A 27,253-nucleotide genomic window follows, 5' to 3' on the forward strand; every position below is an offset into this window, starting at 1 on the left:
CAGGTAAAGAGACAAGTCATTGTAGACAGACAAATAAGTAGATAGACAGATAGATGAAAATATTATAAAAAGAGAATTTGACCCGGACGTGATTCGAACACGCAACCTTATGATCTGGAGTCAGACGTGCTACCGTGTCGCCATCAATTCCACTAAGGGTAGCCGTTTGCACACACGCGGTAGCATGTTTTGCTCGGCCTTCTGTCGATGAAGCACAGGTAAAGAGATAAGTCATAGTAAATGACAAATAAGTAGTTAGACAGACAAAAAAAATACAAAACAGAGAATTTGACCCAGACGTGATTCGAACACGCAACCTTCTGATCATGAGTCAGACGTGATACCGTTGCGCAACCGAGTCCGCCTATAGGGTAGCACTTCGCACACACGCGGTAGCATGTTTTGCTCGGCCTTCTGTCGATGAAGCACAGGTAAAGAGACAAGTCATTGTAGACGGACAAATTGGTAGATAGACAGATAGATGAAAATAATAAAAAAAGAGAACTTAACACGGACGTGTTTCGAACACGCAAACTTCTGATCTGGAGTCAGACGTGCTACTGTGTCGCCACCGAGTCAACCGAGCGCAGCCGTTCGCACACACGCGGTAGCATGTTTTGCACGGCCTTCTGTCGATGAAGCACAGGTAAAGAGACAAGTCATTGTAGACAGACAAATAAGTAGATAGACAGATAGTTGCAAGTAATAAAGAAGAGAATTTGACCCAGACGTGATTCGAACACGCAACCAGGTGATCTGGAGTCAGACGTGCTACCGTATCGCCACCGAGTCCACTTAATGTAGGCGTTCGCACACACGCGGTAGCATGTTTTGCTCGGCCTTCTGTCGATGAAGCACAGGTAACGAGACAAGTCATTGTAGACAGAAAATTGGTAGATAGACAGATAAAAATAATAAAAAAGAGAATTTGACCCGGACGTCATTCGAACACGCGAACTTTTGATCTGGAGTCAGACGTGCTACTGTGTCGCCACCGAGTGCACTTAGTGTAGGCGTTCGCACACACGCGGTAGCATGTTTTGCTCGGCTTTCTGTCGATGAAGCACAGGTATAGAGACAAGTCATTGTAGAGAGACAAATAAGTAGATAGACAGATGAGAATAATAAAAAAGGGAATTTGACCCGGACGTCATTCGAACACGCAACTTTCTCATCTGGTGTCAGACGCGCTACCGGTTTGCCGCAGAGTCCGTTTAGGGTAGCCGTTCGCACACACGCGGTAGCATGTTTTGCTCGGCCTTCTGTCGATGAAACACAGGTAAAGAGACAAGTCATTGTAGACAGACAAATAAGTAAATAGACAGATAGTTGAAAATATTAAAAAAAGAATTTCACCCAGACGTGATTCTAACACGCAACCTTCTGATCTGGAGTCTGACGCGCTATCGTTACGCCTCAGAGTCCGCTTAGGGTAGCCGTTCGCAAACACGTGGTAGCATGTCTTGCTTGGCCTTCTGACGATGAAGCACAGCTAATTAGACAAGTCAAAGTAGACAGACAAATAGGTAGATAAACAGATAGATGAAAATAATAAAAAAGAGAATTTGACCCGAAAGTTATTCGAACACGAGACCTTCAGATTTGGAGTCAGACGTGCTACCGTGTCGCCACCGAGTCCACTTAGTGTAGCCGTTCGCACACACGTGGTAGCATGTTTTGCTCGGCTTTCTGTCGATGCAGCACAGATAAAGAGACAAGTCATTGTAGACAGACAAATAAGTAGATAGACAGATGAAAATATTAAAAAAGAGAATTTGACCCGGACGTGACTCGAACACGCAACCTTCTGATCTGGAGTCGGACGCGCTACCAGTTCGCCAACGCGTCCGTTTAGGGTAGCCGTTCGCACACACGTGGTAGCATGATTTCTTCGGCCTTTTGACGATGAAGCACAGCTAAAGAGACAAGTCAAAGTAGACAGACAAATAGGTAGATAAACAGATAAATGAAAATAATAAAAAAGAGAATTTGACCCGAACGTGATTCGAACACGAGACCTTCCGATTTGGAGTCAGACGTGCCACCGTGTCGCCACCGAGTCCACTTAGTGTAGCCGTTCGCACTCACGCGGTAGCATGTTTTCTTCGTCCTTCTGTCGATGCAGCACAGGTAAAGAGAAGTCATTGTAGACAGACAAATAAGTAGATTGACAGATGAAAATGATAAAAAGGAGAATTTGACCCGGACGTGATTCGAACACGCAACCTTCTGTTATGGAGTCGGACGTGCTAAAGTTGCGCCACCGAGTCCGCTTAGGGTAGCCGTTCGCACACACGCGGTAGCATGTTTTGCTCGGTCTTCTATCGAAGAAGCACAAGTAAAGAGACAAGTCATTGTTGACAGACAAAGAAATAGATAGACAGATGAAAATAACAAAAAAGAGAATTCGACCCGCACGCGGTTCCAACACGCAACCTTCTGATCTGGAGTCGCACGCGCTACCAGTTCGCCACCGAGTCCGCTTAGGGTAGCTGTTCCACACACGTGGTACCATGTTTTGCCTGGCCTTCTGTCGATGAAGCAGAGCTAAAGAGAAGAGTCACTGTTGACAGACAAATAAGGAGATAGACAGATAGGTGAAAGTAGTAAAATAGAGAACTTGACCCGGACGTGATTCGAACACGAGACCGTCTGATCTGGAGTCAGACGTGCTACCGTGTCGCCACCGAGTCCACTTAGTGTAGCCGTTCACACACACGTGGTAGCATGTTTTGCTCGGCCTTCTGTCGATGCAGCACAGATAAAGAGGCAAGTCATTATAGACAGACAAATAAGTAGATAGACAGATGAAAATATTAAAAAAGAGAATTTGACCCGGACGTGATTCGAACACGCAACCTTATGATCTGGAGTCAGACGTGCTACCGTGTCGCCATCAAGTCCACTTAGGGTAGCCGTTCGCACACACGCGGTAGCATGTTTTGCTCGGCCTTCTGTCGATGAAGCACAGGTAAAGAGATAAGTCATTGTAGAATGACAAATAAGTAGATAGACAGATAAAAAAAACAAAAAAGAGAATTTGACCCAGACGTGATTCGAACACGCAACCTTCTGATCTGGAGTCAGACGTGATACCGTTGCGCAACCGAGTCCGCTTATAGGGTAGCATTTCGCACACACGCGGTAGCATGATTTGCTAGGCCTTCTGTCGATTAAGCACAGGTAAAGAGACAAGTCATTGTAAGCAGACAAATAAGTAGATAGACATATGAAAATGAGAAAAAAGAGAATTTGACCCGGACGTGATTCGAACACGCAACCTTCTGATCAGGAGTGAGACGCGCTACCGGTTCGCCATCGAGTCCGCTTAGTGAAGCCGTTCGCCCACACGTGGTAGCATGTTTTGGTCGGCCTTCTATCGATGAAGCACAGGTAAAGAGACAAGTCATTGTAGAATGACAAATAAGTAGATAGACAGATAAAAATAACAAAAAAGAGAATTTGACGCAGACGGGATTCGAACACGCATCCTTCTCATCTGGAGTCAGACGTGGTACCGTTGCGCAACCGAGTCCGCCTATAGGGTAGCCCTTCGCACACACGTGGTAGCATGTTTTGCTCGGCCTTCTGTCGATGAAGCACAGGTAAAGAGACAAGTCATTGTAGACAGATAAATAAGTAGATAGGTAGATGAAAATAAAAGAAGAACTTACCACGGACGTGATTCAAACACGCAACCTTCCGATCTGGAGTCAGACGCGCTACTGTTGCGCCACCAAGTTCGTTCAGGGTAGCCGTTCACACACACGTGGTAGCATGTTTTGCTTGGCCTTCTGACGATGAAGCACAGCTAAAGAGACAAGTCAAAGTAGACAGACAAATAGGTAGATAAACAGATAGATGAAAATAATAAAAAAGAGAATTTGATCCGAACGTGAATCGAACACGAGACCTTCTGATTTGGAGTCAGACGTGCTACCGTGTCGCCACCGAGTCCACTTAGTGTAGCCGTTCGCATATACGTGGTGGCATGTTTTGCTCGGCTTTCTGTCGATGCAGCACAGATAAAGAGACAAGTCATTATAGACAGACAAATAAGTAGATAGACAGATGAAAATATTAAAAAGGAGAATTTGACCCGGACGTGACTCGAACACGCAACCTTCTGATCTGGAGTCGGACGCGCTACCAGTTCGCCAACGCGTCCGTTTAGGGTAGCCATTCGCACACACGTGGTAGCATGATTTGCTCGGCCTTCTGTCGATGAAGCACAGCTAAAGAGAAGAGTCATTGTAGGCAGACAAATAAGTAGATAAACAGATAGATGAAAATAATAACTAAGAGAATTCGACCCGAACGTGATTCGAACACGCAACCTTCTGATCTGGAATCAGACGGGCTACCACTGTGCCACCGAGTCCGCTTAGGGTAGCCGTTCGCACACACGCGGTAGCATGTTTTGCGCGGCCTTCTGTCGACGAAGCAGAGGTAAAGGAACAAGTCATTGTAGAAGGACAAATAAGAAGATAAACAGATAGATGAAATAAAAAAAGAGAATTTGACACGGACGTGATTAGAACACGCAACCTTCTAATATGGAGTCAGACGTGCTAAAGTTGCGCCACCGAGTCCGCTTAGAGTAGCCGTTCGCACACACGCGGTAGCATGTTTTGCTCGGTCTTCTATCGAAGATGCACAGGTAAAGAGACAAGTCATTGTTGACAGACAAAGAAATAGATAGACAGATGAAAATAACAAAAAAGAGAATTTGACCCGCACACGGTTCCAACACGCAACCTTCTGATCTGGAGTCACACGCGCTACCAGTTCGCCACCGAGTCCGCTTAGGGTAGCTGTTGCACACACGTTGTACCATGTTTTGCCTGGCCTTCTGTCGATGAAGCACAGCTAAAGAGAAGAGTCACTGTTGACAGACAAATAAGTAGATAGACAGATAGGTGAAAGTAGTAAAATAGAGAACTTGACCCGGACATGATTCGAACACGAGACCTTCTGATCTGGAGTCAGACGTGCTACCGTGTGGCCACCGAGTCCACTTAGTGTAGCCGTTCACACAAACGTGGTAGCATGTTTTGCTCGGCCTTCTGTCGATGCAGCACAGATAAAGAGGCAAGTCATTATTGACAGACAAATAAGTAGACAGACAGATGAAAATATTAAAAAAGAGAATTTGAAGCGCACGTGACTCGAACACGCGACCTTCTGATCTGGAGTCGGACGCGCTACCAGTTCGCCATCGAGTCCGCTTAGGGTGGCCGTTCGCACACGTGGTAGCATGTTTTGCTCGACCTTCTATTGATGAAGCACAGGTGAAGAGACAAGTCATTGTAGACAGACAAATAAGTAGATAGACAGATAGATGAAAATAATATAAAAAGAGAATTCGACCCGGACGTGATTCGAACACGCAACCTTATGATCTGGAGTCAGACGTGCTACCATGTCGCCATCAAGTCCACTTAGGGTAGCCGTTCGCACACACGCGGTAGCATGTTTTGCTCGGCCTTCTGTCGATGAAGCACAGGTAAAGAGATTAGTCATTGTAGAATGACAAATAAGTAGATAGACAGATAAAAAAAACAAAAAAGAGAATTTGACCCAGACGTGATTCGAACACGCTACCTTTTGATCTGGAGTCAGACGTGATACCGTTGCGCAACCGAGTCCGCCTATAGGGTAGCACTTCGCACACACGCGGTACCATCTTTTGCTCGGCCTTCTGTCGATGAAGCACAGGTAAAGAGACAAGTCATTGTAGACAGACAAATAAGTAGATTGACAGATAAAAATGATAAAAAGGAGAATTCGACCCGCACGCGGTTCCAACACGCAACCTTCTGATCTGGAGTCGCACGCGCTACCAGTTCGCCACCGAGTCCGCTTAGGGTAGCTGTTCCACACACGTGGTACCATGTTTTGCCTGGCCTTTTGTCGATGAAGCACAGCTAAAGAGAAGAGTCACTGTTGACAGACAAATAAGGAGATAGACAGATAGGTGAAAGTAGTAAAATAGAGAACTTGACCCGGACGTGATTCGAACACGAGACCGTCTGATCTGGAGTCAGACGTGCTACCGTGTCGCCACCGAGTCCACTTAGTGTAGCCGTTCACACACACGTGGTAGCATGTTTTGCTCGGCCTTCTGTCGATGCAGCACAGATAAAGAGGCAAGTCATTATAGACAGACAAATAAGTAGATAGACAGATGAAAATATTAAAAAAGAGAATTTGACCCGGACGTGATTTGAACACGCAACCTTATGATCTGGAGTCAGACGTGCTACCGTGTCGCCATCAAGTCCACTTAGGGTAGCCGTTCGCACACACGCGGTAGCATGTTTTGCTCGGCCTTCTGTCGATGAAGCACAGGTAAAGAGATAAGTCATTGTAGAATGACAAATAAGTAGATAGACAGATAAAAAAAACAAAAAAGAGAATTTGACCCAGACGTGATTCGAACACGCAACCTTCTGATCTGGAGTCAGACGTGATACCGTTGCGCAACCGAGTCCGCTTATAGGGTAGCATTTCGCACACACGCGGTAGCATGATTTGCTAGGCCTTCTGTCGATTAAGCACAGGTAAAGAGACAAGTCTTTGTAAGCAGACAAATAAGTAGATAGACATATGAAAATGAGAAAAAAGAGAATTTGACCCGGACGTGATTCGAACACGCAACCTTCTGATCAGGAGTGAGACGCGCTACCGGTTCGCCATCGAGTCCGCTTAGTGAAGCCGTTCTCCCACACGTGGTAGCATGTTTTGGTCGGCCTTCTATCGATGAAGCACAGGTAAAGAGACAAGTCATTGTAGAATGACAAATAAGTAGATAGACAGATAAAAATAACAAAAAAGAGAATTTGACGCAGACGGGATTCGAACACGCATCATTCTCATCTGGAGTCAGACGTGGTACCGTTGCGCAACCGAGTCCGCCTATAGGGTAGCCCTTCGCACACACGTGGTAGCATGTTTTGCTCGGCCTTCTGTCGATGAAGCACAGGTAAAGAGACAAGTCATTGTAGACAGATAAATAAGTAGATAGGTAGATGAAAATAAAAGAAGAACTTACCACGGACGTGATTCAAACACGCAACCTTCCGATCTGGAGTCAGACGCGCTACTGTTGCGCCACCAAGTTCGTTCAGGGTAGCCGTTCACACACACGTGGTAGCATGTTTTGCTTGGCCTTCTGACGATGAAGCACAGCTAAAGAGACAAGTCAAAGTAGACAGACAAATAGGTAGATAAACAGATAGATGAAAATAATAAAAAAGAGAATTTGATCCGAACGTGAATCGAACACGAGACCTTCTGATTTGGAGTCAGACGTGCTACCGTGTCGCCACCGAGTCCACTTAGTGTAGCCGTTCGCATATACGTGGTGGCATGTTTTGCTCGGCTTTCTGTCGATGCAGCACAGATAAAGAGACAAGTCATTGTAGACAGACAAATAAGTAGATAGACAGATGAAAATATTAAAAAAGAGAATTTGACACGGACGTGACTCGAACACGCAACCTTCTGATCTGGAGTCGGACGCGCTACCAGTTCGCCAACGCGTCCGTTTAGGGTAGCCGTTCGCACACACGTGGTAGCATGATTTGCTCGGCCTTCTGTCGATGAAGCACAGCTAAAGAGAAGAGTCATTGTAGGCAGACAAATAAGTAGATAGACAAATAGATGAAAATAGTAAAAAAGAGAACTTGACCCGCACGTGACTCGAACCCGTAACCTTCTGAACTGGAGTCAGACGTGCTACCGTGTCGCCACCGAGTCCGCTTAGTGTAGCCGTTCGCCCACACGTGGTAGCATATTTTGCTCGGCCTTCTATCGATGAAGCACAGGTAAAGAGACAAGTCATTGTAGACAGACAAATAGGTAGATAAACAGATAGATGAAAATAATAACAAAGAGAATTCGACCCGAACGTGATTCGAACACGCAACCTTCTGATCCGGAATCAGACGGGCTACCACTGCGCCACCGAGTCCGCTTAGGGTAGCCGTTCGCACACACGCGGTAGCATGTTTTGCGCGGCCTTCTGTCGACGAAGCAGAGGTAAAGGAACAAGTCATTGTAGAAGGACAAATAAGAAGATAGACAGATAGATGAAAATAAAAAAAGAGAATTTGACACGGACGTGATTAGAACACGCAACCTTCTAATATGGAGTCAGACGTGCTAAAGTTGCGCCACCGAGTCCGCTTAGGGTAGCCGTTCGCACACACGCGGTAGCATGTTTTGCTCGGTCTTCTATCGAAGATGCACAGGTAAAGAGACAAGTCATTGTTGACAGACAAAGAAATAGATAGACAGATGAAAATAACAAAAAAGAGAATTTGACCCGCACACGGTTCCAACACGCAACCTTCTGATCTGGAGTCACACGCGCTACCAGTTCGCCACCGAGTCCGCTTAGGGTAGCTGTTGCACACACGTTGTACCATGTTTTGCCTGGCCTTCTGTCGATGAAGCACAGCTAAAGAGAAGAGTCACTGTTGACAGACAAATAAGTAGATAGACAGATAGGTGAAAGTAGTAAAATAGAGAACTTGACCCGGACATGATTCGAACACGAGACCTTCTGATCTGGAGTCAGACGTGCTACCGTGTGGCCACCGAGTCCACTTAGTGTAGCCGTTCACACAAACGTGGTAGCATGTTTTGCTCGGCCTTCTGTCGATGCAGCACAGATAAAGAGGCAAGTCATTATTGACAGACAAATAAGTAGACAGACAGATGAAAATATTAAAAAAGAGAATTTGAAGCGCACGTGACTCGAACACGCAACCTTCTGATCTGGAGTCGGACGCGCTACCAGTTCGCCATCGAGTCCGCTTAGGGTGGCCGTTCGCACACACGTGGTAGCATGTTTTGCTCGACCTTCTATTGATGAAGCACAGGTGAAGAGACAAGTCATTGTAGACAGACAAATAAGTAGATAGACAGATAGATGAAAATAATATAAAAAGAGAACTCGACCCGGACGTGATTCGAACACGCAACCTTATGATCTGGAGTCAGACGTGCTACCGTGTCGCCATCAAGTCCACTTAGGGTAGCTGTTCGCACACACGCGGTAGCATGTTTTGCTCGGCCTTCTCTCGATGAAGCACAGGTAAAGAGATTAGTCATTGTAGAATGACAAATAAGTAGATAGACAGATAAAAAAAACAAAAAAGAGAATTTGACCCAGACGTGATTCGAACACGCTACCTTTTGATCTGGAGGCAGACGTGATACCGTTGCGCAACCGAGTCCGCCTATAGGGTAGCACTTCGCACACACGCGGTACCATCTTTTGCTCGGCCTTCTGTCGATGAAGCACAGGTAAAGAGACAAGTCATTGTAGACAGACAAATAAGTAGATAGACAGATAGATGAAAATAATAAAAAAGAGAACTTAACACGGACAAGATTCGAACACGCAAACTTCTGATCTGGAGTCGGACGTGCTACTGTGTCGCCACCGAGTCCACTGAGCGCAGCCATTCGCACACACGCGGTAGCATGTTTTGCTCGGCCTTCTGTCGATGAAGCACAGGTAAAGAGACAAGTCATTGTAGACAGACAAATAAGTAGATAGACAGATAGTTGAAAGTAATAAAAAGAGAATTTGACCCAGACGTGACTCGAACCCGTAACCTTCTGAACTGGAGTCAGACGTGCTACCGTGTCGCCACCGAGTCCACTTAGTGTAGCCGTTCGCACTCACGCGGTAGCATGTTTTGTTCGTCCTTCTGTCAATGCAGCACAGGTAAAGAGACAAGTCATTGTAGACAGACAAATAAGTAGATTGACAGATGAAAATGATAAAAAAGAGAATTGGACCCGGACGTGATTCGAACACGCAACCTTCTGATCTGGCGTCAGACGCGCTACCGGTTCGCCACCGAGTCCGCTTAGTGTAGCCGTTCGCCCACACGTGGTAGCATGTTTTGCTCGGCCTTCTATCGATGAAGCACAGGTAAAGAGACAAGTCATTGTAGACAGACAAATAGGTAGATAAACAGATAGATGAAAATAATAGCAAAGGGAATTCGACCCCAACATGATTCGAACACGCAACCTTCTGATCTGGAGTCAGACGGGCTACCATTGTGCCACCGAGTCCGCTTAGGGTAGCCGTTCGCACACACGTGGTAGCATGTTTTGCTCGGCCTTCTGTCGATGAAGCACAGGTAAAGAGATAAGTCATTGTAGAATGACAAATAAGTAGATAGACAGATAAAAAAAACAAAAAAGAGAATTTGACCCAGACGTGATTCGAACGCGCAACCTTCCGATCTGGAGTCAGACGTGATACCGTTGCGCAACCGAGTCCGCTTATAGGGTAGCATTTCGCACACACGCGGTAGCATGATTTGCTAGGCCTTCTGTCGATTAAGCACAGGTAAAGAGACAAGTCATTGTAAGCAGACAAATAAGTAGATAGACATATGAAAATGAGAAAAAAGAGAATTTGACCCGGACGTGATTCGAACACGCAACCTTCTGATCAGGAGTGAGACGCGCTACCGGTTCGCCATCGAGTCCGCTTAGTGAAGCCGTTCTCCCACACGTGGTAGCATGTTTTGGTCGGCCTTCTATCGATGAAGCACAGGTAAAGAGACAAGTCATTGTAGAATGACAAATAAGTAGATAGACAGATAAAAATAACAAAAAAGAGAATTTGACGCAGACGGGATTCGAACACGCATCCTTCTCATCTGGAGTCAGACGTGGTACCGTTGCGCAACCGAGTCCGCCTATAGGGTAGCCCTTCGCACACACGTGGTAGCATGTTTTGCTCGGCCTTCTGTCGATGAAGCACAGGTAAAGAGACAAGTCATTGTAGACAGATAAATAAGTAGATAGGTAGATGAAAATAAAAGAAGAACTTACCACGGACGTGATTCAAACACGCAACCTTCCGATCTGGAGTCAGACGCGCTACTGTTGCGCCACCAAGTTCGTTCAGGGTAGCCGTTCACACACACGTGGTAGCATGTTTTGCTTGGCCTTCTGACGATGAAGCACAGCTAAAGAGACAAGTCAAAGTAGACAGACAAATAGGTAGATAAACAGATAGATGAAAATAATAAAAAAGAGAATTTGATCCGAACGTGAATCGAACACGAGACCTTCTGATTTGGAGTCAGACGTGCTACCGTGTCGCCACCGAGTCCACTTAGTGTAGCCGTTCGCATATACGTGGTGGCATGTTTTGCTCGGCTTTCTGTCGATGCAGCACAGATAAAGAGACAAGTCATTGTAGACAGACAAATAAGTAGATAGACAGATGAAAATATTAAAAAAGAGAATTTGACCCGGACGTGACTCGAACACGCAACCTTCTGATCTGGAGTCGGACGCGCTACCAGTTCGCCAACGCGTCCGTTTAGGGTAGCCGTTCGCACACACGTGGTAGCATGATTTGCTCGGCCTTCTGTCGATGAAGCACAGCTAAAGAGAAGAGTCATTGTAGGCAGACAAATAAGTAGATAGACAAATAGATGAAAATAGTAAAAAAGAGAACTTGACCCGCACGTGACTCGAACCCGTAACCTTCTGAACTGGAGTCAGACGTGCTACCGTGTCGCCACCGAGTCCGCTTAGTGTAGCCGTTCGCCCACACGTGGTAGCATATTTTGCTCGGCCTTCTATCGATGAAGCACAGGTAAAGAGACAAGTCATTGTAGACAGACAAATAGGTAGATAAACAGATAGATGAAAATAATAACAAAGAGAATTCGACCCGAACGTGATTCGAATACGCAACCTTCTGATCTGGAATCAGACGGGCTACCACTGCGCCACCGAGTCCGCTTAGGGTAGCCGTTCGCACACACGCGGTAGCATGTTTTGCGCGGCCTTCTGTCGACGAAGCAGAGGTAAAGGAACAAGTCATTGTAGAAGGACAAATAAGAAGGCAGACAGATAGATGAAAATAAAAAAAGAGAATTTGACACGGACGTGATTAGAGCACGCAACCTTCTAATATGGAGTCAGACGTGCTAAAGTTGCGCCACCGAGTCCGCTTAGGGTAGCCGTTCGCACACACGCGGTAGCATGTTTTGCTCGGTCTTCTATCGAAGATGCACAGGTAAAGAGACAAGTCATTGTTGACAGACAAAGAAATAGATAGACAGATGAAAATAACAAAAAAGAGAATTTGACCCGCACACGGTTCCAACACGCAACCTTCTGATCTGGAGTCACACGCGCTACCAGTTCGCCACCGAGTCCGCTTAGGGTAGCTGTTGCACACACGTTGTACCATGTTTTACCTGGCCTTCTGTCGATGAAGCACAGCTAAAGAGAAGAGTCACTGTTGACAGACAAATAAGTAGATAGACAGATAGGTGAAAGTAGTAAAATAGAGAACTTGACCCGGACATGATTCGAACACGAGACCTTCTGATCTGGAGTCAGACGTGCTACCGTGTGGCCACCGAGTCCACTTAGTGTAGCCGTTCACACAAACGTGGTAGCATGTTTTGCTCGGCCTTCTGTCGATGCAGCACAGATAAAGAGGCAAGTCATTATTGACAGACAAATAAGTAGACAGACAGATGAAAATATTAAAAAAGAGAATTTGAAGCGCACGTGACTCGAACACGCAACCTTCTGATCTGGAGTCGGACGCGCTACCAGTTCGCCATCGAGTCTGCTTAGGGTGGCCGTTCGCACACACGTGGTAGCATGTTTTGCTCGACCTTCTATTGATGAAGCACAGGTGAAGAGACAAGTCATTGTAGACAGACAAATAAGTAGATAGACAGATAGATGAAAATAATATAAAAAGAGAATTCGACCCGGACGTGATTCGAACACGCAACCTTATGATCTGGAGTCAGACGTGCTACCGTGTCGCCATCAAGTCCACTTAGGGTAGCCGTTCGCACACACGCGGTAGCATGTTTTGCTCGGCCTTCTGTCGATGAAGCACAGGTAAAGAGATTAGTCATTGTAGAATGACAAATAAGTAGATAGACAGATAAAAAAAACAAAAAAGAGAATTTGGCCCAGACGTGATTCGAACACACTACCTTTTGATCTGGAGGCAGACGTGATACCGTTGCGCAACCGAGTCCGCCTATAGGGTAGCACTTCGCACACACGCGGTACCATCTTTTGCTCGGCCTTCTGTCGATGAAGCACAGGTAAAGAGACAAGTCATTGTAGACAGACAAATAAGTAGATAGACAGATAGATGAAAATAATAAAAAAGAGAACTTAACACGGACAAGATTCGAACACGCAAACTTCTGATCTGGAGTCGGACGTGCTACTGTGTCGCCACCGAGTCCACTGAGCGCAGCCATTCGCACACACGCGGTAGCATGTTTTGCTCGGCCTTCTGTCGATGAAGCACAGGTAAAGAGACAAGTCATTGTAGACAGACAAATAAGTAGATAGACAGATAGTTGAAAGTAATAAAAAGAGAATTTGACCCAGACGTGACTCGAACCCGTAACCTTCTGAACTGGAGTCAGACGTGCTACCGTGTCGCCACCGAGTCCACTTAGTGTAGCCGTTCGCACTCACGCGGTAGCATGTTTTGTTCGTCCTTCTGTCAATGCAGCACAGGTAAAGAGACAAGTCATTGTAGACAGACAAATAAGTAGATTGACAGATGAAAATGATAAAAAAGAGAATTGGACCCGGACGTGATTCGAACACGCAACCTTCTGATCTGGCGTCAGACGCGCTACCGGTTCGCCACCGAGTCCGCTTAGTGTAGCCGTTCGCCCACACGTGGTAGCATGTTTTGCTCGGCCTTCTATCGATGAAGCACAGGTAAAGAGACAAGTCATTGTAGACAGACAAATAGGTAGATAAACAGATAGATGAAAATAATAGCAAGGGGAATTCGACCCCAACATGATTCGAACACGCAACCTTCTGATCTGGAGTCAGACGGGCTACCATTGTGCCACCGAGTCCGCTTAGGGTAGCCGTTCGCACACACGTGGTAGCATGTTTTGCACGGCCTTCTGTCGACGAAGCAGAGGTAAAGGAACAAGTCATTGTAGAAGGACAAATAAGTTGATAGACAGATAGATGAAAATAAAAAAAAGAGAATTTGACACGGACGTGATTAGAACACGCAACCTTCTGTTATGGAGTCAGACGTGCTAAAGTTGCGCCACCGAGTCCGCTTAGGGTAGCCGTTCGCACACACGCGGTAGCATGATTTGCACGGCCTTATGTCGATGAAGCACAGGTAAAGAGACAAGTCATTGTAGACAGACAAAGAAATAGATAGACAGATGAAAATAACAAATAAGAGAATTTGACCCGCACGCGGTTCGAACACGCAACCTTCTGATCTGGAGTCGCACGCGCTACCAGTTCGCCACCGAGTCCGCTTAGGGTAGCCGTTCGCACACACGTGGTAGCATGTTTCGCTCGGTCTTCTATCGAAGAAGCACAGGTGAAGAGACAAGTCATTGTAGACAGACAAATAAGTAGATAGACAGGTAGATGAAAATATTATAAAAAGAGAATTTGACCCGGACGTGATTCGAACACGCAACCTTATGATCTGGAGTCAGACGTGCTACCGTGTCGCCATCAATTCCACTTAGGGTAGCCGTTTGCACACACGCGGTAGCATGTTTTGCTCGGCCTTCTGTCGATCAAGCACAGGTAAAGAGATAAGTCATTGTAGAATGACAAATAAGTAGATAGACAGACAAAAAAAAACAAAACAGAGAATTTGACCCAGACGTGATTCGAACACGCAACCTTCTGATCTGGAGTCAGACGTGATACCGTTGCGCAACTGAGTCCGCCTATAGGGTAGCACTTCGCACACACGCGGTAGCATGTTTTGCTCGGCCTTCTGTCGATGAAGCACAGGTAAAGAGACAAGTCATTGTAGACGGACAAATAAGTAGATAGACAGATAGATGAAAATAATAAAAAAAGAGAACTTAACACGGACGTGATTCGAACACGCAAACTTCTGATTTGGAGTCAGACGTGCTACTGTGTCGCCACCGAGTCAACTGAGCGCAGCCGTTCGCACACACGCGGTAACATGTTTTGCACGGCCTTCTGTCGATGAAGCACAGGTAAAGAGACAAGTCATTGTAGACAGACAAATAAGTAGATAGACAGATAGTTGCAAGTAATAAAGAAGAGAATTTGACCCAGACGTGATTCAAACACGCAACCTTCTGATCTGGAGTCAGACGCACTACCGTTGCGCCACTGAGTCCGCTTAGGGTATTCGTTCGCACAAATGTGGTAGCATGTTTTGCTCGGCCTTCCGTCGATGAATCCCAAGTAAAGGGACAAGTCATTGTAGACAGACAAATAAGTAGATATTCAGATAGATGAAAATATTAAAAAGAGAATTTGACCCGAACGTGATTCGAACACACAACCTTCTGATCTGGAGTCAGACGTGCTACCGTTGCACCACCGAGTCCGCTTAAGGTAGCCCTTCGCACACACGCGGTAGCATGTTTTGCTCGGCCTTCTGTCGATGAAGCACAGGTAAAGAGATAAGTCATTGTAGAATGACAAATAAGAAGATAGACAGATAAAAATAACAAAAAAGAGAATTTGACCCAGACGTGATTCGAACACGCAACCAGGTGATCTGGAGTCAGACGTGCTACCGAATCGCCACCGAGTCCACCTAATGTAGGCGTTCGCACACACGCGGTAGCATGTTGTGCTCGGCCTTCTGTCGATGAAGCACAGGTAAAGAGACAAGTCATTGTAGACAGACAAATAAGTAGATAGATAGATGAAAATAATAAAAAAGAGAATTTGACCCGGACGTCATTCGAACACACAACTTTCTGATCTGGTGTCAGACGCGCTACCGGTTCGCCACAGAGTCCGCTTAGGGTTGCCGTTCGCACACACGTGGTAGAATGTTTTGGTCGGCCTTCCATTGATGAAGCAAAGGTAAAGAGACAAGTCATTGTAGACAGACAAATAAGTAGATAGACAGATAGATAAAAAATACTAAAAAGAAAATTTGACCCGGACGTGATTAGAACACGCAACCTTCTGATCTGGAGTCAGAGGTGCTAAAGTTGCGCCACCGAGTCCACTTAGCGTAGCCGTTCGCATACAATTGGTAGCATGTTTTGCTCGGCTTTCTGTTGATGCAGCACAGATAAAGAGACAAGTCATTGTAGACAGACAAATAAGTAGATAGACAGATGAAAATATTAAAAAAGAGAATTTGACCCGGACGTGACTCGAACACGCAACCTTGTGATCTGGAGTCGGACGCGCTACCAGTTCACCCCCGAGTCCGCTTTGGGTGGCTGTTCGCACACACGTGGTAGCAAGTTTTGCTCGGCCTTCTATCGAAGAAGCACAGGTGAAGAGACAAGTCATTGTAGACAGACAAATATGTAGATAGACAGATAGATGAAAATAATAAAAAAGAACTTAACATGGACGTGATTCAAACACGCGAACTTCTGATCTGGAGTCAGACGTGCTACCATGTCGCCATCAAGTCCACTTAGGGTAGCCGTTCGGACACACGCGGTAGCATGTTTTGCTCGGCCTTCTGTCGATGAAGCACAGGTGAAGAGGCAAGTCATTGTAGACAGACAAATAAGTAGATAGACAGATAGATGAAAATAAAAAAAGAGACTTTGACCCGGACGTGATTCGAACACGCTACCTTCTGATCTGGAGTCTGACGCGCTACCGTTGCGCCTCAGAGCCCGCTTAGGGTAGCCGTTCGCAGACACGTGGTAGCTTGTTTTGCTTGGCCTTCTGTCGGTGAAGCACAGGTAAAGAGACAAGTCATTGTAGACAGTCAAAAGAGTAGATAGACAGATAGATGAAAATAATAAAAAAGAGAATTTGACCCGCACGCGGTTCGAACACGCAATCTTTTGATCTGGAGTCGGACGCGCTACCAGTTCGCCACCGAGTCCGCTCAGGGTAGCCGTTGCACACACGTGGTAGCATGTTTTGACTGGCCTTCTGTCGATGAAGCACAGCTAAAGAGAAGAGTCACTGTAGACAGACAAATAAGTAGATAGAAAGGGAGATGAAAATAGTAAAAAGAGAACTTGACCCGGACGTGATTCGAACACGAGACCTTCTGATTCGGAGTCACACGTGCTAGTGTGTCGCCACCGAGTCCACTTAGTGTAGCCGTTCGCACACACGTGGTAGCATGTTTTGCTCGGTTTTCGCTCGATGAAGCACAGTTAAAGAGACAAGTCATTGTATAATGACAAATAAGTAGATAGACAGATAAAAATAAGGAAAAAGAGAATTTGACCCAGACGTGATTCGAACACGCATCCTTCTCATCTGGAGTCAGACGTGGTACCATTGCACAACCGAGTCCGCCTAGAGGGTAGCCCTTCGCACACACGCGGTAGCGTGTTTTGCTCGGCCTTCTGTCGATGAAGCACAGGTAAAGAGACAAATCATTGTAGACAGATAAATAAGAAGATAGACAGATAGATGAAAATAATAAAAAAGAAGTTAACATGGACGTGATTCGAACACGCGAACTTCTGATCTGGAGTCAGACGTGCTACCGTGTCGCCATCAAGTCCACTTAGGGTAGCCTTTCGCACACACGCCGTAGCATGTTTTTCTCGGCCTTCTGTCGATGAAGCACAGGTGAAGAGACAAGTCATTGTAGACAGACAAATAAGTAGATAGACAGATAGATGAAAATAATAAAAAAAGAGAATTTGACCCGGACGTGATTCAAACTCGCAACCTTCTGATCTGGAGTCAGACGCACTACCGTTGCGCCACTGAGTCCGCTTAGGGTATTCGTTCGCACAAATGTGGTAGCATGTTTTGCTCGGCCTTCCGTCGATGAATCCCAAGTAAAGGGACAAGTCATTGTAGACAGACAAATAAGTAGATATTCAGATAGATGAAAATATTAAAAAGAGAATTTGACCCGAACGTGATTCGAACACACAACCTTCTGATCTGGAGTCAGACGTGCTACCGTTGCACCACCGAGTCCGCTTAAGGTAGCCCTTCGCACACACGCGGTAGCATGTTTTGCTCGGCCTTCTGTCGATGAAGCACAGGCAAAGAGATAAGTCATTGTAGACAGACAAATAAGTAGATATTCAGATAGATGAAAATATTAAAAAGAGAATTTGACCCGAACGTGATTCCAACACACAACCTTCTGATCTGGAGTCAGACGTGCTACCGTTCCACCACCGAGTCCGCTTAAGGTAGCCCTTCGCACACACGCGGTAGCATGTTTTGCTCGGCCTTCTGTCGATGATGCACAGGTAAAGAGATAAGTCATTGTAGAATGACAAATAAAAAGATAGACAGATAAAAATAACAAAAAAGAGAATTTGACCCAGACGTGATTCGAACACGCAACCAGGTGATCTGGAGTCAGACGTGCTACCGAATCGCCACCGAGTCCACTTAATGTAGGCGTTCGCACACACGCGGTAGCATGTTGTGCTCGGCCTTCTGTCGATGAAGCACAGGTAAAGAGACAAGTCATTGTAGACAGACAAATAAGTAGATAGATAGATGAAAATAATAAAAAAGAGAATTTGACCCGGACGTCATTCGAACACACAACTTTCTGATCTGGTGTCAGACGCGCTACCGGTTCGCCACAGAGTCCGCTTAGGGTTGCCGTTCGCACACACGCGGTAGAATGTTTTGGTCGGCCTTCCATTGATGAAGCAAAGGTAAAGAGACAAGTCATTGTAGACAGACAAATAAGTAGATAGACAGATAGATAAAAAATACTAAAAAGAAAACTTGACCCGGACGTGATTAGAACACGCAACCTTCTGATCTGGAGTCAGACGTGCTAAAGTTGCGCCACCGAGTCCACTTAGCGTAGCCGTTCGCACACACGTGGTAGCATGTTTTGCTCGGCTTTCTGTTAATGCAGCACAGATAAAGAGACAAGTCATTGTAGACAGACAAATGAGTAGATAGACAGATGAAAATATTAAAAAAGAGAATTTGACCCGGACGTGACTCGAACACGCAACCTTGTGATCTGGAGTCGGACGCGCTACCAGTTCACCCCCGAGTCCGCTTTGGGTGGCTGTTCGCACACACGTGGTAGCAAGTTTTGCTCGGCCTTCTATCGAAGAAGCACAGGTGAAGAGACAAGTCATTGTAGACAAATATGTAGATAGACAGATAGATGAAAATAATAAAAAAGAACTTAACATGGACATGATTCAAACACGCGAACTTCTGATCTGGAGTCAGACGTGCTACCATGTCGCCATCAAGTCCACTTAGGGTAGCCGTTCGGACACACGCGGTAGCATGTTTTGCTCGGCCTTCTGTCGATGAAGCACAGGTGAAGAGGCAAGTCATTGTAGACAGACAAATAAGTAGATAGACAGATAGATGAAAATAAAAAAAGAGACTTTGACCCGGACGTGATTCGAACACGCTACCTTCTGATCTGGAGTCTGACGCGCTACCGTTGCGCCTCAGAGCCCGCTTAGGGTAGCCGTTCGCAGACACGTGGTAGCTTGTTTTGCTTGGCCTTCTGTCGGTGAAGCACAGGTAAAGAGACAGTCATTGTTTTCAGACAAAAGAGTAGATAGACAGATAGATGAAAATAATAAAAAAGAGAATTTGACCTGCACGCGGTTCGAACACGCAATCTTCTGATCTGGAGTCGGACGCGCTACCAGTTCGCCACCGAGTCCGCTTAGGGTAGCCGTTGCACACACGTGGTAGCATGTTTTGACTGGCCTTCTGTCGATGAAGCACAGCTAAAGAGAAGAGTCACTGTAGACAGACAAATAAGTAGATAGAAAGGGAGATGAAAATAGTAAAAAGAGAACTTGACCCGGACGTGATTCGAACACGAGACCTTCTGATTCGGAGTCACACGTGCTAGTGTGTCGCCACCCAGTCCACTTAGTGTAGCCGTTCGCACACACGTGGTAGCATGTTTTGCTCGGTTTTCGCTCGATGAAGCACAGTTAAAGAGACAAGTCATTGTATAATGACAAATAAGTAGATAGACAGATAAAAATAAGAAAAAAGAGAATTTGACCCAGACGTGATTCGAACACGCATCCTTCTCATCTGGAGTCAGACGTGGTACCATTGCACAACCGAGTCCGCCTAGAGGGTAGCCCTTCGCACACACGCGGTAGCGTGTTTTGCTCGGCCTTCTGTCGATGAAGCACAGGTAAAGAGACAAATCATTGTAGACAGATAAATAAGAAGATAGACAGATAGATGAAAATAATAAAAAAGAAGTTAACATGGACGTGATTCGAACACGCGAACTTCTGATCTGGAGTCAGACGTGCTACCGTGTCGCCATCAAGTCCACTTAGGGTAGCCTTTCGCACACACGCCGTAGCATGTTTTTCTCGGCCTTCTGTCGATGAAGCACATGTGAAGAGACAAGTCATTGTAGACAGACAAATAAGTAGATAGACAGATAGATGAAAATAATAAAAAAAGAGAATTTGACCCGGACGAGATTCAAACTCGCAACCTTCTGATCTGGAGTCAGACGCACTACCGTTGCGCCACTGAGTCCGCTTAGGGTATTCGTTCGCACAAATGTGGTAGCATGTTTTGCTCGGCCATCCGTCGATGAATCCCAAGTAAAGGGACAAGTCATTGTAGACAGACAAATAAGTAGATATTCAGATAGATGAAAATATTAAAAAGAGAATTTGACCCGAACGTGATTCGAACACACAACCTTCTGATCTGGAGTCAGACGTGCTACCGTTGCACCACCGAGTCCGCTTAAGGTAGCCCTTCGCACACACGCGGTAGCATGTTTTGCTCGGCCTTCTGTCGATGAAGCACAGGTAAAGAGATAAGTCATTGTAGACAGACAAATAAGTAGATATTCAGATAGATGAAAATATTAAAAAGAGAATTTGACCCGAACGTGATTCCAACACACAACCTTCTGATCTGGAGTCAGACGTGCTACCGTTGCACCACCGAGTCCGCTTAAGGTAGCCCTTCGCACACACGCGGTAGCATGTTTTGCTCGGCCTTCTGTCGATGAAGCACAGGTAAAGAGATAAGTCATTGTAGAATGACAAATAAAAAGATAGACAGATAAAAATAACAAAAAAGAGAATTTGACCCAGACGTGATTCGAACACGCAACCAGGTGATCTGGAGTCAGACGTGCTACCGAATCGCCACCGAGTCCACTTAATGTAGGCGTTCGCACACACGCGGTAGCATGTTGTGCTCGGCCTTCTGTCGAAGAAGCACAGGTAAAGAGACAAGTCATTGTAGACAGACAAATAAGTAGATAGATAGATGAAAATAATAAAAAAGAGAATTTGACCCGGACGTCATTCGAACACACAACTTTCTGATCTGGTGTCAGACGCGCTACCGGTTCGCCACAGAGTCCGCTTAGGGTTGCCGTTCACACACACGTGGTAGAATGTTTTGGTCGGCCTTCCATTGATGAAGCAAAGGTAAAGAGACAAGTCATTGTAGACAGGCAAATAAGTAGATAGACAGATAGATAAAAAAATACTAAAAAGAAAACTTGACCCGGACGTGATTAGAACACGCAACCTTCTGATCTGGAGTCAGACGTGCTAAAGTTGCGCCACCGAGTCCACTTAGCGTAGCCGTTCGCACACACGTGGTAGCATGTTTTGCTCGGCTTTCTGTTGATGCAGCACAGATAAAGAGACAAGTCATTGTAGACAGACAAATGAGTAGATAGACAGATGAAAATAATAAAAAAGAGAATTTGACCCGGACGTGACTCGAACACGCAACCTTGTGATCTGGAGTCGGACGCGCTACCAGTTCACCCCCGAGCCCGCTTTGGGTGGCTGTTCGCACACACGTGGTAGCATGTTTTGCTCGGCCTTCTATCGAAGAAGCACAGGTGAAGAGACAAGTCATTGTAGACAGACAAATATGTAGATAGACAGATAGATGAAAATAATAAAAAAGAACTTAACATGGACGTGATTCAAACACGCGAACTTCTGATCTGGAGTCAGACGTGCTACCATGTCGCCATCAAGTCCACTTAGGGTAGCCGTTCGGACACACGCGGTAGCATGTTTTGCTCGGCCTTCTGTCGATGAAGCACAGGTGAAGAGGCAAGTCATTGTAGACAGACAAATAAGTAGATAGACAGATAGATGAAAATAAAAAAAGAGAATTTGACCCGGACGTGATTCGAACACGCTACATTCTGATCTGGAGTCTGACGCGCTACCGTTGCGCCTCAGAGCCCGCTTAGGTTAGCCGTACGCAGACACGTGGTAGCTTGTTTTGCTTGGCCTTCTGTCGGTGAAGCACAGGTAAAGAGACAAGTCATTGTTTTCAGACAAAAGAGTAGATAGACAGATAGATGAAAATAATAAAAAAGAGAATTTGACCTGCACGCGGTTCGAACACGCAACCTTCTGATCTGGAGTCGGAAGCGCTACCAGTTCGCCACCGAGTCCGCTTAGGGTATCCGTTGCACACACGTGGTAGCATGTTTTGACTGGCCTTTTGTCGATGAAGCACAGCTAAAGAGAAGAGTCACTGTAGACAGACAAATAAGTAGATAGAAAGAGAGATGAAAATAGTAAAAAGAGAACTTGACCCGGACGTGATTCGAACACGAGACCTTCTGATTCGGAGTCAGACGTGCTAGTGTGTCGCCACCGAGTCCACTTAGTGTAGCCGTTCGCACACACGTGGTAGCATGTTTTGCTCGGCCTTCGGTCGATGAAGCACAGTTAAAGAGACAAGTCATTGTAGAATGACAAATAAGTAGATAGACAGATAAAAATAAGAAAAAAGAGAATTTGACCCAGACGTGATTCGAACACGCATCCTTCTCATCTGGAGTCAGACGTGGTACCATTGCACAACCGAGTCCGCCTAGAGGGTAGCCCTTCGCACACACGCGGTAGCGTGTTTTGCTCGGCCTTGTTTCGATGAAGCACAGGTAAAGAGACAAATTATTGTAGACAGATAAATAAGAAGATAGACAGATCGATGAAAATAATAAAAAAGAAGTTAACATGGACGTGATTCGAACACGCGAACTTCTGATCTGGAGTCAGACGTGCTACCGTGTCGCCATCAAGTCCACTTAGGGTAGCCATTCGCACACACGCCGTAGCATGTTTTTCTCGGCCTTCTGTCGATGAAGCACAGGTGAAGAGACAAGTCATTGTAAACAGACAAATAAGTAGATAGACAGATAGATGAAAATAATAAAAAAAGAGAATTTGACCCGGACGTGATTCAAACTCGCAACCTTCTGATCTGGAGTCAGACGTGCTACCGTGTCGCCACCACGTCCGTTTAGGGTGGCCGTTCGCACACACGTGGTAGCATGTTTTGCTCGGCCTTCTATCGATGAAGCACAGGTGAAGAGACAAGTCATTGTAGACAGACAAATAAGTAGATAGACAGATAGATGAAAATGCTATAAAAAGAGCATTTGACCCGGCCGTGATTCGAACACGCAAACTTCTGATCTGGAGTCAGACGTGCTGCCGTGTGGCCATCAAGTCCACTTAGGGTGGCCGTTCGCACACACGTGGTAGCATGTTTTGCTCGGCCTTCTATCGATGAAGCACAGGTGAAGAGACAAGTCATTGTAGACAGACAAATAAGTAGATAGACAGATAGATGAAAATAATAAAAAAAGAGAATTTGACCCGGACGTGATTCAAACTCGCAACCTTCTGATCTGGAGTCAGACGTGCTACCGTGTCGCCACCACGTCCGTTTAGGGTGGCCGTTCGCACACACGCGGTAGCATGTTTTGCTCGGCCTTCTGTCGATGAAGCACAGGTAAAGAGACAAGTCATTGTAGACAGACAAATAAGTAGATAGACAGATAGTTGAAAATAATAAAAGAAAGAATTTCACCCAGACGTGATTCGAACACGCTACCTTCTGATCTGGAGTCTGACGCGCTACCGTTGCGCCTCAGAGCCATCTTAGGGTAGCCGTTCGCAGACACGTGGTAGCATGTTTTGCTTGGCCTTCTGTCGGTGAAGCACAGGTAAAGAGACAAGTCATTGTAGACAGTCAAAAGAGTAGATAGACAGATAGATGAAAAAAATAAAAAAGAGAATTTGACCCGCACGCGGTTCGAACACGCAATCTTTTGATCTGGAGTCGGACGCGCTACCAGATCGCCACCGAGTCCGCTTAGGGTAGCCGTTGCACACACGTGGTAGCATGTTTTGACTGGCCTTCTGTCGATGAAGCACAGCTAAAGAGAAGAGTCACTGTAGACAGACAAATAAGTAGATAGAAAGGGAGATGAAAATAGTAAAAAGAGAACTTGACCCGGACGTGATTCGAACACGAGACCTTCTGATTCGGAGTCACACGTGCTAGTGTGTCGCCACCGAGTCCACTTAGTGTAGCCGTTCGCACACACGTGGTAGCATGTTTTGCTCGGTTTTCGCTCGATGAAGCACAGTTAAAGAGACAAGTCATTGTATAATGACAAATAAGTAGATAGACAGATAAAAATAAGAAAAAAGAGAATTTGACCCAGACGTGATTCGAACACGCATCCTTCTCATCTGGAGTCAGACGTGGTACCATTGCACAACCGAGTCCGCCTAGAGGGTAGCCCTTCGCACACACGCGGTAGCGTGTTTTGCTCGGCCTTCTGTCGATGAAGCACAGGTAAAGAGACAAATCATTGTAGACAGATAAATAAGAAGATAGACAGATAGGTGAAAATAATAAAAAAGAAGTTAACATGGACGTGATTCGAACACGCGAACTTCTGATCTGGAGTCAGACGTGCTACCGTGTCGCCATCAAGTCCACTTAGGGTAGCCTTTCGCACACACGCCGTAGCATGTTTTTCTCGGCCTTCTGTCGATGAAGCACAGGTGAAGAGACGAGTCATTGTAGACAGACAAATAAGTAGATAGACAGATAGATGAAAATAATAAAAAAAGAGAATTTGACCCGGACGTGATTCAAACTCGCAACCTTCTGATCTGGAGTCAGACGCACTACCGTTGCGCCACTGAGTCCGCTTAGGGTATTCGTTCGCACAAATGTGGTAGCATGTTTTGCTCGGCCTTCCGTCGATGAATCCCAAGTAAAGGGACAAGTCATTGTAGACAGACAAATAAGTAGATATTCAGATAGATGAAAATATTAAAAAGAGAATTTGACCCGAACGTGATTCGAACACACAACCTTCTGATCTGGAGTCAGACGTGCTACCGTTGCACCACCGAGTCCGCTTAAGGTAGCCCTTCGCACACACGCGGTAGCATGTTTTGCTCGGCCTTCTGTCGATGAAGCACAGGTAAAGAGATAAGTCATTGTAGACAGACAAATAAGTAGATATTCAGATAGATGAAAATATTAAAAAAAGAATTTGACCCGAACGTGATTCGAACACACATCCTTCTGATCTGGAGTCAGACGTGCTACCGTTGCACCACCGAGTCCGCTTAAGGTAGCCCTTCGCACACACGCGGTAGCATGTTTTGCTCGGCCTTCTGTCGATGAAGCACAGGTAAAGAGATAAGTCATTGTAGAATGACAAATAAAAAGATAGACAGATAAAAATAACAAAAAAGAGAATTTGACCCAGACGTGATTCGAACACGCAACCAGGTGATCTGGAGTCAGACGTGCTACCGAATCGCCACCGAGTCCACTTAATGTAGGCGTTCGCACACACGCGGTAGCATGTTGTGCTCGGCCTTCTGTCGATGAAGCACAGGTAAAGAGACAAGTCATTGTAGACAGACAAATAAGTAGATAGATAGATGAAAATAATAAAAAAGAGAATTTGACCCGGACGTCATTCGAACACACAACTTTCTGATCTGGTGTCAGACGCGCTACTGGTTCGCCACAGAGTCCGCTTAGGGTTGCCGTTCGCACACACGTGGTAGCGTGTTTTGCTCGGCCTTGTTTCGATGAAGCACGGGTAAAGAGACAAATTATTGTAGACAGATAAATAAGAAGATAGACAGATAGATGAAAATAATAAAAAAGAAGTTAACATGGACGTGATTCGAACACGCGAACTTCTGATCTGGAGTCAGACGTGCTACCGTGTCGCCATCAAGTCCACTTAGGGTAGCCATTCGCACACACGCCGTAGCATGTTTTTCTCGGCCTTCTGTCGATGAAGCACAGGTGAAGAGACAAGTCATTGTAAACAGACAAATAAGTAGATAGACAGATAGATGAAAATAATAAAAAAAGAGAATTTGACCCGGACGTGATTCAAACTCGCAACCTTCTGATCTGGAGTCAGACGTGCTACCGTGTCGCCACCACGTCCGTTTAGGGTGGCCGTTCGCACACACGTGGTAGCATGTTTTGCTCGGCCTTCTATCGATGAAGCACAGGTGAAGAGACAAGTCATTGTAGACAGACAAATAAGTAGATAGACAGATAGATGAAAATGCTATAAAAAGAGCATTTGACCCGGCCGTGATTCGAACACGCAACCTTCTGATCTGAAGTCAGACGTGCTGCCGTGTGGCCATCAAGTCCACTTAGGGTGGCCGTTCGCACACACGTGGTAGCATGTTTTGCTCGGCCTTCTATCGATGAAGCACAGGTGAAGAGACAAGTCATTGTAGACAGACAAATAAGTAGATAGACAGATAGATGAAAATAATAAAAAAAGAGAATTTGACCCGGACGTGATTCAAACTCGCAACCTTCTGATGTGGAGTCAGACGTGCTACCGTGTCTCCACCACGTCCGTTTAGGGTGGCCGTTCGCACACACGCGGTAGCATGTTTTGCTCGGCCTTCTGTCGATGAAGCACAGGTAAAGAGACAAGTCATTGTAGACAGACAAATAAGTAGATAGACAGATAGTTGAAAATAATAAAAGAAAGAATTTTATCCAGACGTGATTCGAACACGCTACCTTCTGATCTGGAGTCTGAAGCGCTACCGTTGCGCCTCAGAGCCATCTTAGGGTAGCCGTTCGCTGACACGTGGTAGCATGTTTTGCTTGGCCTTCTGTCGGTGAAGCACAGGTAAAGAGACAAGTCATTGTAGACAGTCAAAAGAGTAGATAGACAGATAGATGAAAATAATAAAAAAGAGAATTTGACCCGCACGCGGTTCGAACACGCAACCTTCTGATCTGGAGTCGGACGCGCTACCAGTTCGCCACCGAGTCCGCGTAGGGTAGCCGTTGCACACACGTGGTAGCATGTTTTGACCGGCCTTCTGTCGATGAAGCACAGCTAAAGAGAAGAGTCACTGTAGACAGACAAATAAGTAGATAAAAAGGGAGATGAAAATAGTAAAAAGAGAACTTGACCCGGACGTGATTCGAA

General features: G+C 45.8%; 11 non-coding genes across 11 annotated transcripts; all 11 read right to left on the bottom strand.

Moving 5' to 3' along the window:
- Positions 1-4,309: 4,309 nt before the first annotated feature.
- TRNAW-CCA (transfer RNA tryptophan (anticodon CCA)) lies at positions 4,310-4,381 on the bottom strand. Its single transcript has one exon. It is a non-coding gene; the product is annotated as a tRNA-Trp (tRNA).
- Positions 4,382-7,903: 3,522 nt separating this feature from the next.
- On the bottom strand, positions 7,904-7,975 carry TRNAR-CCG (transfer RNA arginine (anticodon CCG)). Its single transcript has one exon. It is a non-coding gene; the product is annotated as a tRNA-Arg (tRNA).
- A 3,743-nt stretch (positions 7,976-11,718) lies between these two features.
- Positions 11,719-11,790, bottom strand: TRNAW-CCA (transfer RNA tryptophan (anticodon CCA)). Its single transcript has one exon. It is a non-coding gene; the product is annotated as a tRNA-Trp (tRNA).
- Positions 11,791-15,121: 3,331 nt separating this feature from the next.
- On the bottom strand, positions 15,122-15,193 carry TRNAW-CCA (transfer RNA tryptophan (anticodon CCA)). The gene has a single exon. It is a non-coding gene; the product is annotated as a tRNA-Trp (tRNA).
- Positions 15,194-15,334: 141 nt separating this feature from the next.
- TRNAW-CCA (transfer RNA tryptophan (anticodon CCA)) lies at positions 15,335-15,406 on the bottom strand. The gene has a single exon. It is a non-coding gene; the product is annotated as a tRNA-Trp (tRNA).
- Positions 15,407-17,880: 2,474 nt separating this feature from the next.
- TRNAW-CCA (transfer RNA tryptophan (anticodon CCA)) lies at positions 17,881-17,952 on the bottom strand. Its single transcript has one exon. It is a non-coding gene; the product is annotated as a tRNA-Trp (tRNA).
- A 2,469-nt stretch (positions 17,953-20,421) lies between these two features.
- TRNAW-CCA (transfer RNA tryptophan (anticodon CCA)) lies at positions 20,422-20,493 on the bottom strand. The gene has a single exon. It is a non-coding gene; the product is annotated as a tRNA-Trp (tRNA).
- A 141-nt stretch (positions 20,494-20,634) lies between these two features.
- On the bottom strand, positions 20,635-20,706 carry TRNAW-CCA (transfer RNA tryptophan (anticodon CCA)). The gene has a single exon. It is a non-coding gene; the product is annotated as a tRNA-Trp (tRNA).
- A 141-nt stretch (positions 20,707-20,847) lies between these two features.
- On the bottom strand, positions 20,848-20,919 carry TRNAW-CCA (transfer RNA tryptophan (anticodon CCA)). Its single transcript has one exon. It is a non-coding gene; the product is annotated as a tRNA-Trp (tRNA).
- Positions 20,920-25,103: 4,184 nt separating this feature from the next.
- TRNAW-CCA (transfer RNA tryptophan (anticodon CCA)) lies at positions 25,104-25,175 on the bottom strand. The gene has a single exon. It is a non-coding gene; the product is annotated as a tRNA-Trp (tRNA).
- Positions 25,176-25,316: 141 nt separating this feature from the next.
- On the bottom strand, positions 25,317-25,388 carry TRNAW-CCA (transfer RNA tryptophan (anticodon CCA)). Its single transcript has one exon. It is a non-coding gene; the product is annotated as a tRNA-Trp (tRNA).
- Between the last annotated feature and the right edge of the window lie 1,865 nt (positions 25,389-27,253).

Source organism: Rhipicephalus microplus, chromosome 5 (genome assembly GCF_043290135.1).
Source record: "Rhipicephalus microplus isolate Deutch F79 chromosome 5, USDA_Rmic, whole genome shotgun sequence".
Taxonomy (NCBI): domain Eukaryota; kingdom Metazoa; phylum Arthropoda; class Arachnida; order Ixodida; family Ixodidae; genus Rhipicephalus; species Rhipicephalus microplus.